This window comes from Macaca nemestrina, chromosome 7 (genome assembly GCF_043159975.1).
Source record: "Macaca nemestrina isolate mMacNem1 chromosome 7, mMacNem.hap1, whole genome shotgun sequence".
Lineage (NCBI taxonomy): Eukaryota > Metazoa > Chordata > Mammalia > Primates > Cercopithecidae > Macaca > Macaca nemestrina.
Window position 1 is genome coordinate 165,032,614 of NC_092131.1, and position 13,841 is coordinate 165,046,454.

At 37.7% G+C, this 13,841-nt stretch overlaps 1 protein-coding gene across 6 annotated transcripts in view; it reads left to right on the forward strand.

The window, feature by feature from the left end:
- LOC105492656 (Meis homeobox 2) overlaps nucleotides 1–13,841 on the forward strand; it is a 212,607-nt gene that overhangs the window by 17,376 nt on the left and 181,390 nt on the right. The gene's annotated exons all lie outside the window — the stretch shown is intronic.

Here is a 13,841-nt window from a genome sequence, read left to right on the forward strand (position 1 = left end):
ATTTAAAGAGACAGTATGTCCTCTTCTTAACTTACTTTACTTAAAAAGAGAAATCAAAGTGAGCTGTCGAATCTTTACGTAGGCATTACAATAACAATTGATTAGTTCTGCCAATTCTTTTACAAATTTGGTTATCTACACTTTATTTCTGTGTGTGTAAGTGGAATGACAGACCTACTTTACTGCTGTGATGCAGTAGCTTGAATTGTGCTATAAATAGCATATCTTGCCTGTAATATCAACAATAAGCATTCTTTATAATCAAGCAATTATGCCTCTAAAGCACATACAATTTAAAAATCTGTTCTTATTAGCTCCGGAAATATTGTGGGAATTTTACATGGAATCTTATCTTGGGAAGGTAGATTTTGAATTCTTAGAGGATTATTTGTCCCCATTTCCATTCAGCTGACATGGTGACTTTTGTCACAAGTCCTAAAAATTAGAATAATCAGAGGGCAAGGGGGACATCAACTGCAGATGTTGAGGAAGCCTAGTGCAATTTAGAATAAATGTTACTGTTTAAAACTCACCTATTGCACAGAAAGCAATTATATGTTGGTAAGAATGACTCATCTATGGCTAAAATGATAATTTAAAGGAAGATGCATTATTGAATGTGGGCCAGAGAAGTGTATAGATTTTACTTTTTAATATGTTACATTAGATGGTGTCTGATCTCCTAGGTCTATTTCATCTCTATTATGACTGTGTTTATGGCCACAATATTTAAGTATTAGACAGGCTTCCAAGTAGAGGGCAGTTTAACAGCTTGAGCTGTAGTTATATATGCCATTTAAAACAGGGTGTTGATGTAAGTGGGGTGCCTTCCGTCCTCCAAGCTTCTGACTAGGAATTTTGGATTTCTGAGGTTCTAGAAGAGTCTAGAAAAATGTCCTTTCTAGGATGCCATTCACTTGTGAATGGGTCCAAATCAGAATCTGAGTTTAAGCAAATCGAAAGTAACACAGCGATGAATCCTATCAGATGGCAAATTGTGGAAGAACTTGCAAATTGTACCTATATAATATATACTGTTTTATATACTGTTTTATTCTACCAGTTAGTTTCTGTATAAAAGATAAGTAAATTATAAGGCACTTTCAGGGTAACTGGTACATAGGGTCAATGGATCTGCAAGCAATGACTTAACTGTGGTTCCATGTCACAGTGATGGACTTCTCAGCATGGTTAAATCTGGAAAGCTTTCTATGACTCCATCCTTCCCACCACCCCAAATTGCGGCGACACAAAGGGTGAAATGTATCTATTAATAAAAACAAAATACTCTAAACATTGTATAAAAGAGGGGAAAAGGAGAAGCCGACTTAATGGTCTAATGAGGCTATCTTCCAGAGACTTCTTGTGTGTGAGGCTCACTTTGACCTTTTGCTTTGCTCAGGAGCCCAGCGCCTCATTTTTCACATTCTTGCAATTACGTTAACGCTTCAAGCATTTCTGACTCCAAGTCAGCTAGCAACACCAGGCATAACTCAACACTGTGAGTTTTTCTCCTCTCTGTAGATTCATTAACAGGTCACCAAGGTCCCAACTGAAATTTAAAACTGACTGGTTCTGTTGGGTTAGTTGAGTTATGGCAAGGGAGATAGCAAGAAAGGGCCAGAGAGAAGAGGAGGTGGGAGAGAGACGAACCCCAGGTTTGGAGCAGGGATTACTTGTAATAACGAACAAAGCATAAAGTTTTATCATTTTGGTTAGTTAGTTTTGTTTTTTTAGGAAAGAGAAGAATTCCGAGACTGATATATAGGTAAAGACAATCACACAAACTTCTGTGCTGTGGGGAGATGCACCCACTTACCCAATGTTGAAGGATTTGATCCCTGTAGGATTCTGTTCCTTTAATCATATCTCTGTGGGATTAAATAATGTACATGGTAGCTTATGGGTATGAGTGCTAGGAAGTCAGTCATTTTACTGTATCAATGTTTGAAAGAAAAAAAAAGGTATGATTTCTATAAAATGAAGACTGCTTTGGCATAGAAAATTTCCTACCTGGCTTGCCACATCAGTGATTAAAACACATATATAAGGGCATTCTGGCTTTTTACAGCACACTTTAAAATGTGAAGGCCAGACTTGAGTGTATTTTGTCATACTCATGCCTATATTAGTCTTTTAAACAGGGTTTCGAGGTAGTTTGATATTTTGTCCCACCGAATTGTCCAGAGTAGTTTCAGCGGGAAAGATTAATTATCTGCTTCAGGGCAAAGTCAACAGAGATATTGACTGAAATCGCATATGCTTATCCTAGGTTAAATCTTGGGGTTGATGTATAATGGAAAACGTGGGAGAGAAATTTATGTCCTTAGTATTAAATATATTATAATGTTTCACTGGAAATCAAGTTTGTAGTTTAGCAAAGAGTTTTCTTATTCAGAATTTATTAGCAAAACAGGCATATGGAAAACTGTAAAATGATTCAGTTTCAAAACAAATTATGATAAACACAAAAAATAGGGATGAATTGTACTAAATACAATGTTTTCATACACATTTTAAATTAAACTTTAATAGCCATATGCTATAAAACAATACATGTATTTATGTTGCTTTATAATTTTTGTGATTATGTTTACTATAATGATTCATACAAACTTTACTTTGGAACCTAAAAATACCTCATTTTATGACCTGATAGTGAAAGAGCTACAGTTACACAGGTGAAAGTTCATCTTTTCCTCCACAGTGTTTCAGCAGTGAACCAAAAGGAAGAGAAAAAAATGTATATCACATTTTAAAAATATCATAAGAAATAAACTTGGTAAAATGTGAAACCTGACTTTACTATCTTTCAAAGAGCACATGTCTAACAGTAAGCTATCTAAATATGAACCAGACTTTTCATTCACTGATTTCTCTTGCTAAAAGCAGCCAAAGGAAGGGAGTTTGTCTAGTTAGTCACATTAGAATGAGGAAGGAAATCTGGTTTTTCAAGGATAGAATTAGGGTGCAGACTTGGGGCTCTGGGGAAGGAACTGACCCTCTTTGTGTCTGGCTTCCCATCAGTAAAATGGGGCTTGATAATAAGTCTAGGGATCCCTAATTCTGTACCTGCTGAGTCAAAAGCTGCTTTGTATTTCACTGTGTATTTTGCCAGAGTAACGACTAGGAAGCAGCCCCTTGTTCCTAGAGCACTCAGAGCCTTAGATGAAAGGCACAATATATGTACAAAGTATTATTATTATTGATGGGTTTGTGTAGCTCCCATTAACGCTGATGGGAGTTACGCATGTGAATTGGCAAGAGAATAGACCCCTCAGTGTTTAGAGCACATGAAATTTACATTTTTTCCCGTGCTGTAATTGAGATGTTGACAAATTGGAGAATATTGATGAGCCTTTGTTTTAAGTATTTCATGCCAAGTTTGTTTTATTTTTCCTGGTTTGAACAATGGTATGGGTTCAGCAGCAATGAATAAAAAGGGTAGAGTAAAGATAACTTTGTATTTCAATATTTTGATGTGCCAATATGAAATAAATTGTCTTAGGCAAATGGAATATGCTGTTTTAATCATTAGCTATGCATGAAAGAAAAATTGATGTTGACATCTTTGCTGTAAAATCGTTGTAATGGGGCCTTCCTTACAATTCATTTTTGTAAAATTCATTTTGTACATTTTGCAGCAATTGAACAATCCCTGCACTGTGAATAGGCAGGATTCCCAGAAATACCGAGACAGTTGGCCCAGTAACTGCTGAGCTCACACTGCACACCACACGCACGTTAACCATACTGTTGCCAGACCCAGTTTAACCTAAATACATTAGCATTCTAGAATCTATATTGCTCTAATCTTTCAGGACACAGGGCTGTACAAGCCAGCATAGTTCTCCCTAACTCTGCCACCTACCACGTCCCTCTGTGGATGTCCCCATCTATTTTCCAGGCAATGAGGCTAGAATTCCTCATAGCTAGATATTTATTTATGTATTATACAGTTCTTTAGCAATCATGGTGTTGAAACCTACAAATACCTCCTTAGTAGTCAATGTGTTTATAGGTAAGCAAGTGTCTAAAATAGTATTGCACTTTTGAGCTTATAATACATGTTATAGTTATAAAATAGTATTTTTTCCCATCCAAGTATTCCAGTTATATATTTAAAGGGATATACATTAAAGTTATATATATTAAAGAGGAGGAGGGGGCTTCAAACCCACTTACTGTGGGTCCTGAATATGTTCTACTGGGATTTCTTATTCAGTCTAGGAAAACTCTGTCAATGGAATGTTTTCATAGTGGCGGCAATCTCTTTAAAATAACCCTAAATACAATATGACAGATGCCATCTGGCATAATCTTTTGCTAGTTGCTTTTAACTTTTATTTTTCCTAGAGCTAAGTTCATCCAAAACTGGTCACTTACTGTTATGATAAATACGATGACATTTTTTTTTTCCTTCCTGTCCCCTTAATTGTGTCAAAAAAATTCTCTGAGACTATAATTGATAATTGAACATTGCCATGGAATAAACTGTTGTATATGGACTATTTACATTGCATTTTCTTTCTCTTTTTTCCCCCCAAATAAAATTTAAAAGAATGCCATTCTTTAACCATCAGGAAACGTCCAAAGATTTTCTGTTGATTTTCTCAAGACTTTTTAGAGTAGTAACCATTAGAAGTAAAACTGAATTCTTCTAATAAATAAATGCTCCAGGAGCATGTAATGGTACTCATAAATGCTTAAAAGCTTTCTATAATTGCTGTTAATTTTGAGTAATTTCTTCCTATATGTATCAACTTACTTGAGAAACCCAGAGTTGGGATTTCTAGATTTTTTTTTTAACTTAGTCATGTAAAGGGATGTCTCCTGATGCCAGTTAGAGTTTAATTTAGAGTAGTAATTAAACTTGAATACTGCCTCATAAACAAAAGATAAACAATAAACCAGCCACGTTCCCTGCTGTTTCATAGCTTTCTTTCCCAGATGTTTTAGCCTGATAATTTTTACGCAGTGAACTACCTAACATGGAGTTCTGTGGACAGAGGTAGAAAATGAATTTTTTTTTTTTTTTTTTTTTGGTGGTTGTTTTTTTCCTGGCAATCCTTTTTTCCTTCCAAAAAGCAAAATGCAAAGGATTTTTCATTATTTAGATTTTTTAAAACTCTGGTGAAATAGATATTTAATGGAGATGTGCTTTAATGGTAACTATGGTTTTTTTCTTAGATATTGCTTTTTTTTTTTTCAAAATTAATTTGGTCATGAATGTCTTTCACACCTGGTAATTGAAAGAGAACCATATTTTTATTTAAGTAAAATCTTGATAATAAGTCAAAAAAAGAAAAGCTTGACAGTGGAGAATTTTTCTTTTTTACCCTTCTTGCCACTTCTCACCGGCATGCATTCCCACCCACGGCCAGTGTTACTTTATGGCTCTGCTCTTCCTTGGGCTACAAGGGTCTCTCTGTCCAGTTCTAGACCCTTCCACTGTCAGCCATGATCTTTCTAATTGTCAGGTACGAGTCAGCCATTCAATGCAGAAGCCATGTTATTTTCACTGGGTGGGGTAATTACTGAAAGCTGAGAATAGCTGCACTAAAGACAGAGGGATACTTTCATGATCCCATTAGCATAAGAGTGGGTAAATTATTCATGCCAAGTGAGGATTCTATGGGGAAAAGTATAGTTAATGCACATAGTTTTTAAATGTATCCCTTTCTGCTCTGAGACTAAATTCTTGTTGGAATCAGTTCTCAGACATTTACGGGAAAGCTCTGGTGGCGTGTTAGATGCAGTTCATCTCTCTCTGTTTGCAGCGCTCTCAATAGAGACCATCTGGCAAAGATCCAAAAGGTGATTAAACAAAATGATCAGCTCTTGTTGCTGTGTTACATGTCCAATACTCTGGATTAAAAAACATGACCCAGGACAGTCAAGCTAACGTCATGCCGCTCCCCCTTCCCCCTCCCCTCTCGGTATAAGAATTCAGATGGTCCACAAATGTGTGTGCCATCTTTGTGTCCTTATGGCCCATAATCATGAACAGGTTGTGCAAATGGCTCTTTCTGTAGCACTGTCTGTTCCAGCAGCATAGAAGCATTTCATATTAATTGGGTCAGTCTAATATTCACATTGACATGGGGAAAAATTACTAAAATTTATTCTTATAGCAGACAATGAATATGTGTGCTTTCTGCCATGAGGGAAGTGAAATCTGACAACTGGCTTGTGCAACTGATTAATTTTTCTCGAAACTGGAGAAAATCAAAGCATGAAAAACTGTCATTCTCTGAAAGCAATGCACAACCCTTTTATAACTAAACAAAATGGATTGGGTAGGGGGCTTTCGGGGAGCTTGTAGAAATGAGCTCTGGTTTTAACGCCATAATCAGGGATGAATTTACAGTGCCATTCAGAAGAGTCCTCCCTCCTCATAAACAAGCTGATAATCACAGGGAAGCTGACTTCCAATTAGCTTCTCCTTTCCTCACACGGATCAGGGTATTTATATGTCCTCCTTGAGCTTTGATATGTCACTGCTGAGTTAGTACATCTCATGTCAAATTTGAAAGTTTGGAAATAAAATGTTTTATTATGAGGAAATCCTGCTAATAAGCAAGGTAATTTTCAACCAATCATTTCACGATTGAGTTAAGGTAAAAATGCCAAGATTTGTGACTAAGGGACAGATGTATCTTATCTTTGGGGGTCTGCACCAAATGCCAAGTAGAAATATAAATTGAACAAACCAGACATTGTGAGGAAGTGATTGAAGAAATATTGAGATGAAATCTTGGAATGAAATATATATGTATATTTATAACAATGCTGTGAATTGCTTACATGTCACATTTGCATAAGCCTGAACTGTGATTTTATTAAGGGGCAGTTTAGTTAAGGCAAAACATAAGACTATTAACTCATTAGGTGGTTCAGAGATTACAGCTAACCATTTAATATTGTGGAAATAGTCTATGACTGATATTATAGGATACATTTAAGTGCGATTGTCGAGAAAGAGAATAAAGCAGAAAAGAAAAAATTCTCAAAAACCACTTTAAAACATCATTGTTCCTTGTCAGCCATGCTTTCTAAGGAGGAGTAAAGCAGTAGGTAAATGGGCACAGGACTCAGGGAGGGGAAGTGAGGGTCCCCTAGAGTCAGTGCTGTGTGGCAGATGAAAGGGACTCACATAGCCTTGGGGGTCTTAAGGCTATTATAGGGCAACTCATGCTCTGTTATCATGCTGATTTTTCAATTGATTTTTGACTGAACAGTACTTGTTGAAGCCCTCCAGAGCATCAAACACAGCCTTATGGTGCTATACATTGTAATACACGTGTTCTATTTTTCCCTTCATTGTCTTTACTTTGCTTCAGAAGAGTAGTCTGTGATGACGCCATGTTATTTTTTCCCCTTCTTTCTTTCCCATTTCTACCCTCAGAGAGTTTCTTAAAATTCTTACTGCTTTTTTGCTGGGGAGGAGGGTAGTAGGAGAGTCACTTTTTATTTTCACATGTGGAAATTTGTTTTTAATCTGGCCTTTAAAAATACTTTATATCAGCCGGGCGCGGCGGCTCAAGCCTGTAATCCCAGCACTTTGGGAGGCCGAGACAGGCGGATCACGAGGTCAGGAGATCGAGACCATCCTGGCTAACATGGTGAAACCCCCATCTCTACTAAAAAAAAAAAAAAACAAAAAAACTAGCCGGGCTAGGTGGCGGGCGCCTGTAGTCCCAGCTACTCGGGAGGCTGAGGCAGGAGAATGGCGTGAACCCGGGAGGCGGAACTTGCAGTGAGCCGAGATTGCACCACTGCACTCCAGCCTGGGTGACAGAGCGAGACTCCGTCTCCAAAAAAAAAAAAAAAACTTTATATCACAGCAAACAATAATATACACCACTTTTATATACCCAATTTATCCCTCGGTAGTCTTGAGTTATTCACTATCTTTCTGAGGACCAGCAAAAAAGCAACAATGGGGTTTCACTGAAATCTAGTTCCTCATTAAAATGAAAGTGAACCACTTTAGTATCCCTGTTATACAGCAATAAGTTTCCTCAGCTTTCTGGAACGTGAGGTCTCGAGAAAAGAAATAATGAAAGAGATCTGGAGGGAATGTGTCCTTGCTTCTCTTCTGCCTGCCTCAGAAATTTGTACAGATGAAAATCCTGTTCTGATATGAACTTCTCTGTGCGTCTTCCTGATCTGCCCAGGTACGAGGCCACAGCTCCTTCTCTGCACTCCTGTGGCACTTTGTACCTCTGTTCTAACATCTTTCATGCTGCATTGTAACTCTTTGACTCCTGGTCTCTCTCTCTGTCTCTCCCTGCTTTTCCAAGGTACAGATGATCATTCTTCAACTATCTGGCGTTAGTATGTCCGTTTTTGAAGCGATAAACAAAATCTACAGATTTTTCTTTTTTTAAGATGTATAAATTGATCAAAACTTTGTGTGTATTGATTCACTGATGTGTGCCTGAACGTAAATGAACTCTTTGGAACATATGGATACATTCCATCAAATTCCATTACATCTTTAAGAGATAAAAATTATTTTGTTTTACTGAACTTACATTGTATTCATTACTGTCTTGAATACGTCGGTGGACCATCAGCTCAACCTTAGCATTATTTGGTTATAGATAGGTTCTTCAATTTTAGGTTTCCATTTGAAGTATTACTTTAAGATGGTACTTAAAATGGGACTTATTTGTCCTTTAATGTCTTATATTGTGTACATATGGTCAGAATTTGGAGATGCAATTTCATTATGTTATCTATACAAAATGTGTAGATGGATGTCTTTTAATGTAATGGTAAATCTAATAATGGAAAATTGCTTAGTGTGGCAAATAGTTCTCATGGACTCAGGATCCATTTTGCTAATAAATCTTGTTTAGGATAGGATTGACCTCAAGGAATTCATTGGTTGGTCTTCACACACAGGTAAAGGAGCCTGGAAGTATTTCTTGAATTTTTAGGCCCCACCTCCTGTTGTCCATTTTCTACACATGTCCTCCAGTTTTTCATAGTTTGCATTTGGGCAAATGTAATTATTTTTGGTGATGCAAGCAAAACCATACAGTGAGTTCTTTTTCATCTACATGGGATACTGTCTAGAATCTTGGACTATGAGTCAAGAGACCTATGCTCAAAAGTCATGATTGCGTTGAAAAGGGCACAGACCTAGAAGACAGAGAGACATGAGTTCAAATCCCAGTTTTACTCAATATCTGCCAGATTCAGTCACTCCATCTGGAAAGTGGAGTGCTTAATATAATCTCACTTACATTAAGAGAGATTCCATGTGTTCAGCAAATACCATTGCCTGGAACCAGTAACTGTTGGTTCCTTTATTCCCCTCTCTCTTCCCTCTGTCCTATGCCGACATTAATTAGCTGTATGACCTTGGCTGCGTCCTTTAATCTCTTTGGACTTTTACTCACCTGTAAAATAAGATTGAATTAGATGATCTTTTAAATCCAAGCTCCAGGAATCTAATGTTTCCATTCATGGGTCTTAATTTTTATTTGTACATTTTATCTTTTAACATAAAGGGAGGTCGCAAGCTTTTCATCAGGGGTATAACATGAACTTTTTAATTTTTTTGATTTATAATACACAGTGAAGTAGTATTTCTGTTTCTTGTTTTTGGTTGCCAGGAGAGCCTTTTTCTTCTCAGTTTGGCAAAAATATAACTAGACATTAGAGTTTGTTTTCTGAGGATAGTGGAATGCCACAATTCAGATATAGGACATCTAAGGCGGTAGTATTAATACTAATAGACTGTTCAATCTGCTAAGTATGAGGCGTGTTTTGTAAACACAGAGCAACTTCTCCATTCTCCATTATCTAATTAGAACTCTCTCAGTTGGAATTTTCTATACTTCACAAGTGGAACAATAAATGATCATCATTACAGAGGCTGAGGTTCTACCCACTCCTGAAATATGTTCCAAATCATTCCAGAAAAATATCTAAATAATTTTCAGGAGAATTTTATAGTACGATACATATTTAGGCAAGTTCTAATGATTTACTCTGTAAATTCATATAAAATATAGATAAATACCTTATCTTAGTCAATGAAATATTTGTTTAATCAAAACACTTATTCCTTAACCCTTCCAGCTAGAGACATGACTGTTGCCTTAAAACCAATCGTTCTTTTTTTATAAGTTTGAAGATTTACAAAAGTAGACTGGGAGTGTAAAATTTCATATTTCTTCTTCCAACTAACATTTGTAACAAATGCCATCCACTAAAATAAAACTTCCAAAATTTCCATGGACTAAATGTGAAAGATGAAAAAAAGTTGATAAATCATTGATTATCGGAAGCTTATGGACTCTACCTCCTGGGTGTCCTTTTCTGACAGATTGCCACACCCTGGGCCTGATGTGTAGATGCATACCACTCTCTGGAGTCAGGGAGCTCTCGCTCTCTCAAGACCTCTTCTAAGTGTAGGCTGTTTAAATTTAATGCACAAAGATGTTCATTGAGCAAGGCACCTTGGGAATAAAAATATGGAAATCACAAGGGTCCTTATCTTCAATGGCTTACCATCTCCCAAGATGTGTGTTTGTGCATGTGTGGGGGGAGTACCATGACAAGCATGCAAATAATTCTTACCCATGGCAGGTACTCAGTTATAGGGGGAGCTTGTTGTAGATGAAATGGCAGTTTTGGAAGCAGGTGGATCTGAACATTCCTCTTTGTCCTGCCACTTCCAAGCAGCAATATTTCTGAATGTTTGTTTCTTCACCTGTAAAATGGGAATAATAACTGTCTCATAGGGCAGTTGTTAGGATTAAATTGACATTTGCTTTGAAAAAGTCTAGTGTGGTGACTAATAGTGGAGCCCCAAAATTATTCTGTTCATTGAACATTTATGGACCATTTAATTGTGTCAAGCCCTGTCCTGGGTTCTAGGGTATAAAGCAAACAAGATGTGATCTCTTTCCTCAGCAAGGTGATAGTATTTAGTAAGCAACTCAGAAGTGTAAACGAATAAGTACACATGCTTCTAATGTTGCATTTAACATATAGGTTGTAAGGTGTTTCAGAAGAGGGAGTGATTACTTCTGTCTGAAACATCTGTGGAAGGCTTCACCAAATTCGGAAGGTTTCAAAAGATTTCGATGGCCTTCAGTGAGTGTTTCCAAATGGACAAAGTAGGGAGGGTGCAGGGAGCAGATGAAACAGCCAGTGCGAAGGCACTTAAGTGTGATGCAGTATACTGTGCATGGAGCAACAACTGGGGTTGATATTGCTGTTTGCATGAGAGAATGCATGGTGAAAGAAAAAGAGGCTGGAGAGGTACGTGGGGGCATACATGAAGATCCTTTTTTACCACACTAAGAAGCTTATGCTTAATCCTGTAGAGCACTGTTTACCAAACTTTCCTGGTGATAAGCAGCTTCTCAGACACATATAAATACAGATTCCCTGGCACACCACAGACCACAGGAAATACAGAACCAGGACTTTCCAGTGGGAAGTGCTGGGAATCTGATTTTCCAGTCCATACCCCTGGGAAACCCTGTTCTGGGATGTGAAGAACTCATTTTAAAGAAGTTTAAGCAAAAGGAGTTTATGATGGGGTTTACATTTTTACAGCTAACTCTTGTAGAATGTGGAGAATACATTTGAGATAAAGAAGACTCCATATAGAATGTGGATGAATAGTCTAGCAGATGGGTGAGGATTGAATGAAAGTGGTGGCAGTAGAGTTGGAGGGGAGAGGACTGACATTACATGTGGGGAGAAAGGAAGAGGACAAAGTCCACACTAACAGGCAGGTCTCTCTCTGAGAGCAGGCACCATAGTGGAGGTAGTTTTCTCTTTCCCTGCCATGTGTTTGAAGTATGCATATCTACCAATCAGTAGAGAAGAAGAGGAAGAATATTTCATTTGCACATGCCAAGTTGTCGAAGTGGAAATGCTTGGTGCATGTTGGGTGAATAATGATACTTCTTGGGGCATAGAGCACTCACAGGCAATATAGCGTAGTGGTTAAAGGTATGGCCTCTCCTGTTGGCCTACATGCCTTTAAATCCTCAGATCTGGCCGGGCGCGGTGGCTCACACCTGTAATCCCAGCACTTTGGGAGGCCGAGGCGGGTGGATCACGAGGTCAGGAGATCCAGACCTTCCTGGATAACACAGTGAAACCCTGTCTCTACTAAAAAAATACAAAAAATTAGCCGGGCGTGGTGGCGGGCGCCTGTAGTCCCAGCTACTCAGGAGGCTGAGGCAGGAGAATGGCGTGAACCCGGGAGGCGGAGCTTGCAGTGAGCAGAGATTGTGCCACTGCACTCCAGCCTGGGCGACAGAGTGAGACTCCGTCTCAAAATAAATAAATAAATAAATAAATAAATAAATCCTCAGATCTGTCACTTTTCTTGGGCAAATCTCCCATCCTTCACTTTACATCTGTAAAAGGAGGGTAATAAATAATACCTAATCTAATAGATTTGGAGTGCAAAGTAGGGATTAAATGAGGTGATTTATGTAAAATGATAGTAATTTTATGCCTCATTGATAGTAACTCAATGTTATAAATATGTTTTATTTAGAAGTCACTTTCAAAATAATTGAAAACTGACCCCATGCAACAAACATCATGATGAAGAACTAAAAATGAAATCCCACATTTATCCCTGGAAAAGAGAAGCTATGATTCCCTGGAAAAGAGAAGTTATGAATTGTAAAGCTAGAAAAGCATCTACCTACTCTAAGCCTGGCCCCAAGCCCTAAGCCTGGACTTCTAGTTGGAAGCAGTTGTTTTCCTCTGAAGTCTGATTACACATTTCGGACACATGAGGTTCCCCTGGTGCTATAGTAATTGTTACATGACTTATTATCTTGTTTGACTGTAAGATTCTTGAGGACAGTTTCTATGTTTCAGGCATCTCCTCCCTCTTCTAGCCCCCATTGTGCTACAATAATATAGGAGGCCTTCAATAATAATTATTTTTTTTTGAAAGGAAGATTGGGTCCATATTGTGAAGGATACTGAATAGCAGACTGGGGAGTTTGTGCTTGATTTGCTAGGTAATAGGGAGCTATTGAACAATTCTGAATGGGGGTAGTGACATAATTGCCTTCCTTTTGAATGCCAGTGACAAATTCTCTACTATGTCCTCCATGGTCAAAATAGCAGACCCGTATGCTTCCCTGAAATACGGTCTGTTTGAAAGACTGGATATTCTTTTGAGGGAAGAAGCAAATTTCAAATAGCTCTTTAAGAAAAATAAAGCTTTGACATTCTCTCTAAAGTACTTTATGCACTTAAATTATTGTGATTCCTTAGATCCCATGTATGTGACACCATTCTAGAAACTTGTAGACAGGTCCCAAGGGCACATTTTTATAAAACTTTTTTAGCATTGTTGCAATTATTAACACCTAGGGATGACTTAACAGGATTGAGTAAATATATCTTCTTCAATATTTAGAAAACTGTGGTTCCAGGAATATTTAAATAGGCATTACTTTAAGTGAACAAACAAACAAACAAAAAAGAACTTTGTGGTTCAATAGATTGAAAGCTGGAGTAGAGCAGGGTATCCTCTACTATAGGAATGTTCAGATCCCCTAATTTGCTAATGTGCATTTCAAGTCTGCAAAGGGTAGAGAGACAGAGCTTTCCAGACTCATTTAACCGTTGAAACGCTTTTATGCATTATCTCTGGGGGCCAGTCTTTCTCAGAACACACTCTGGAAAACACTGTCCAGGACTCTGCTTCTCTCATTGAAGTACGTTCGGATAGAGTTTAATTTCATAGGGAGTCTTCCTGCATCTTATTTTTAAGAGGTGGGTCAGCATGGGCTTAGGATCAATTTTCAATTGTAATTGTGTAAAAATAACTT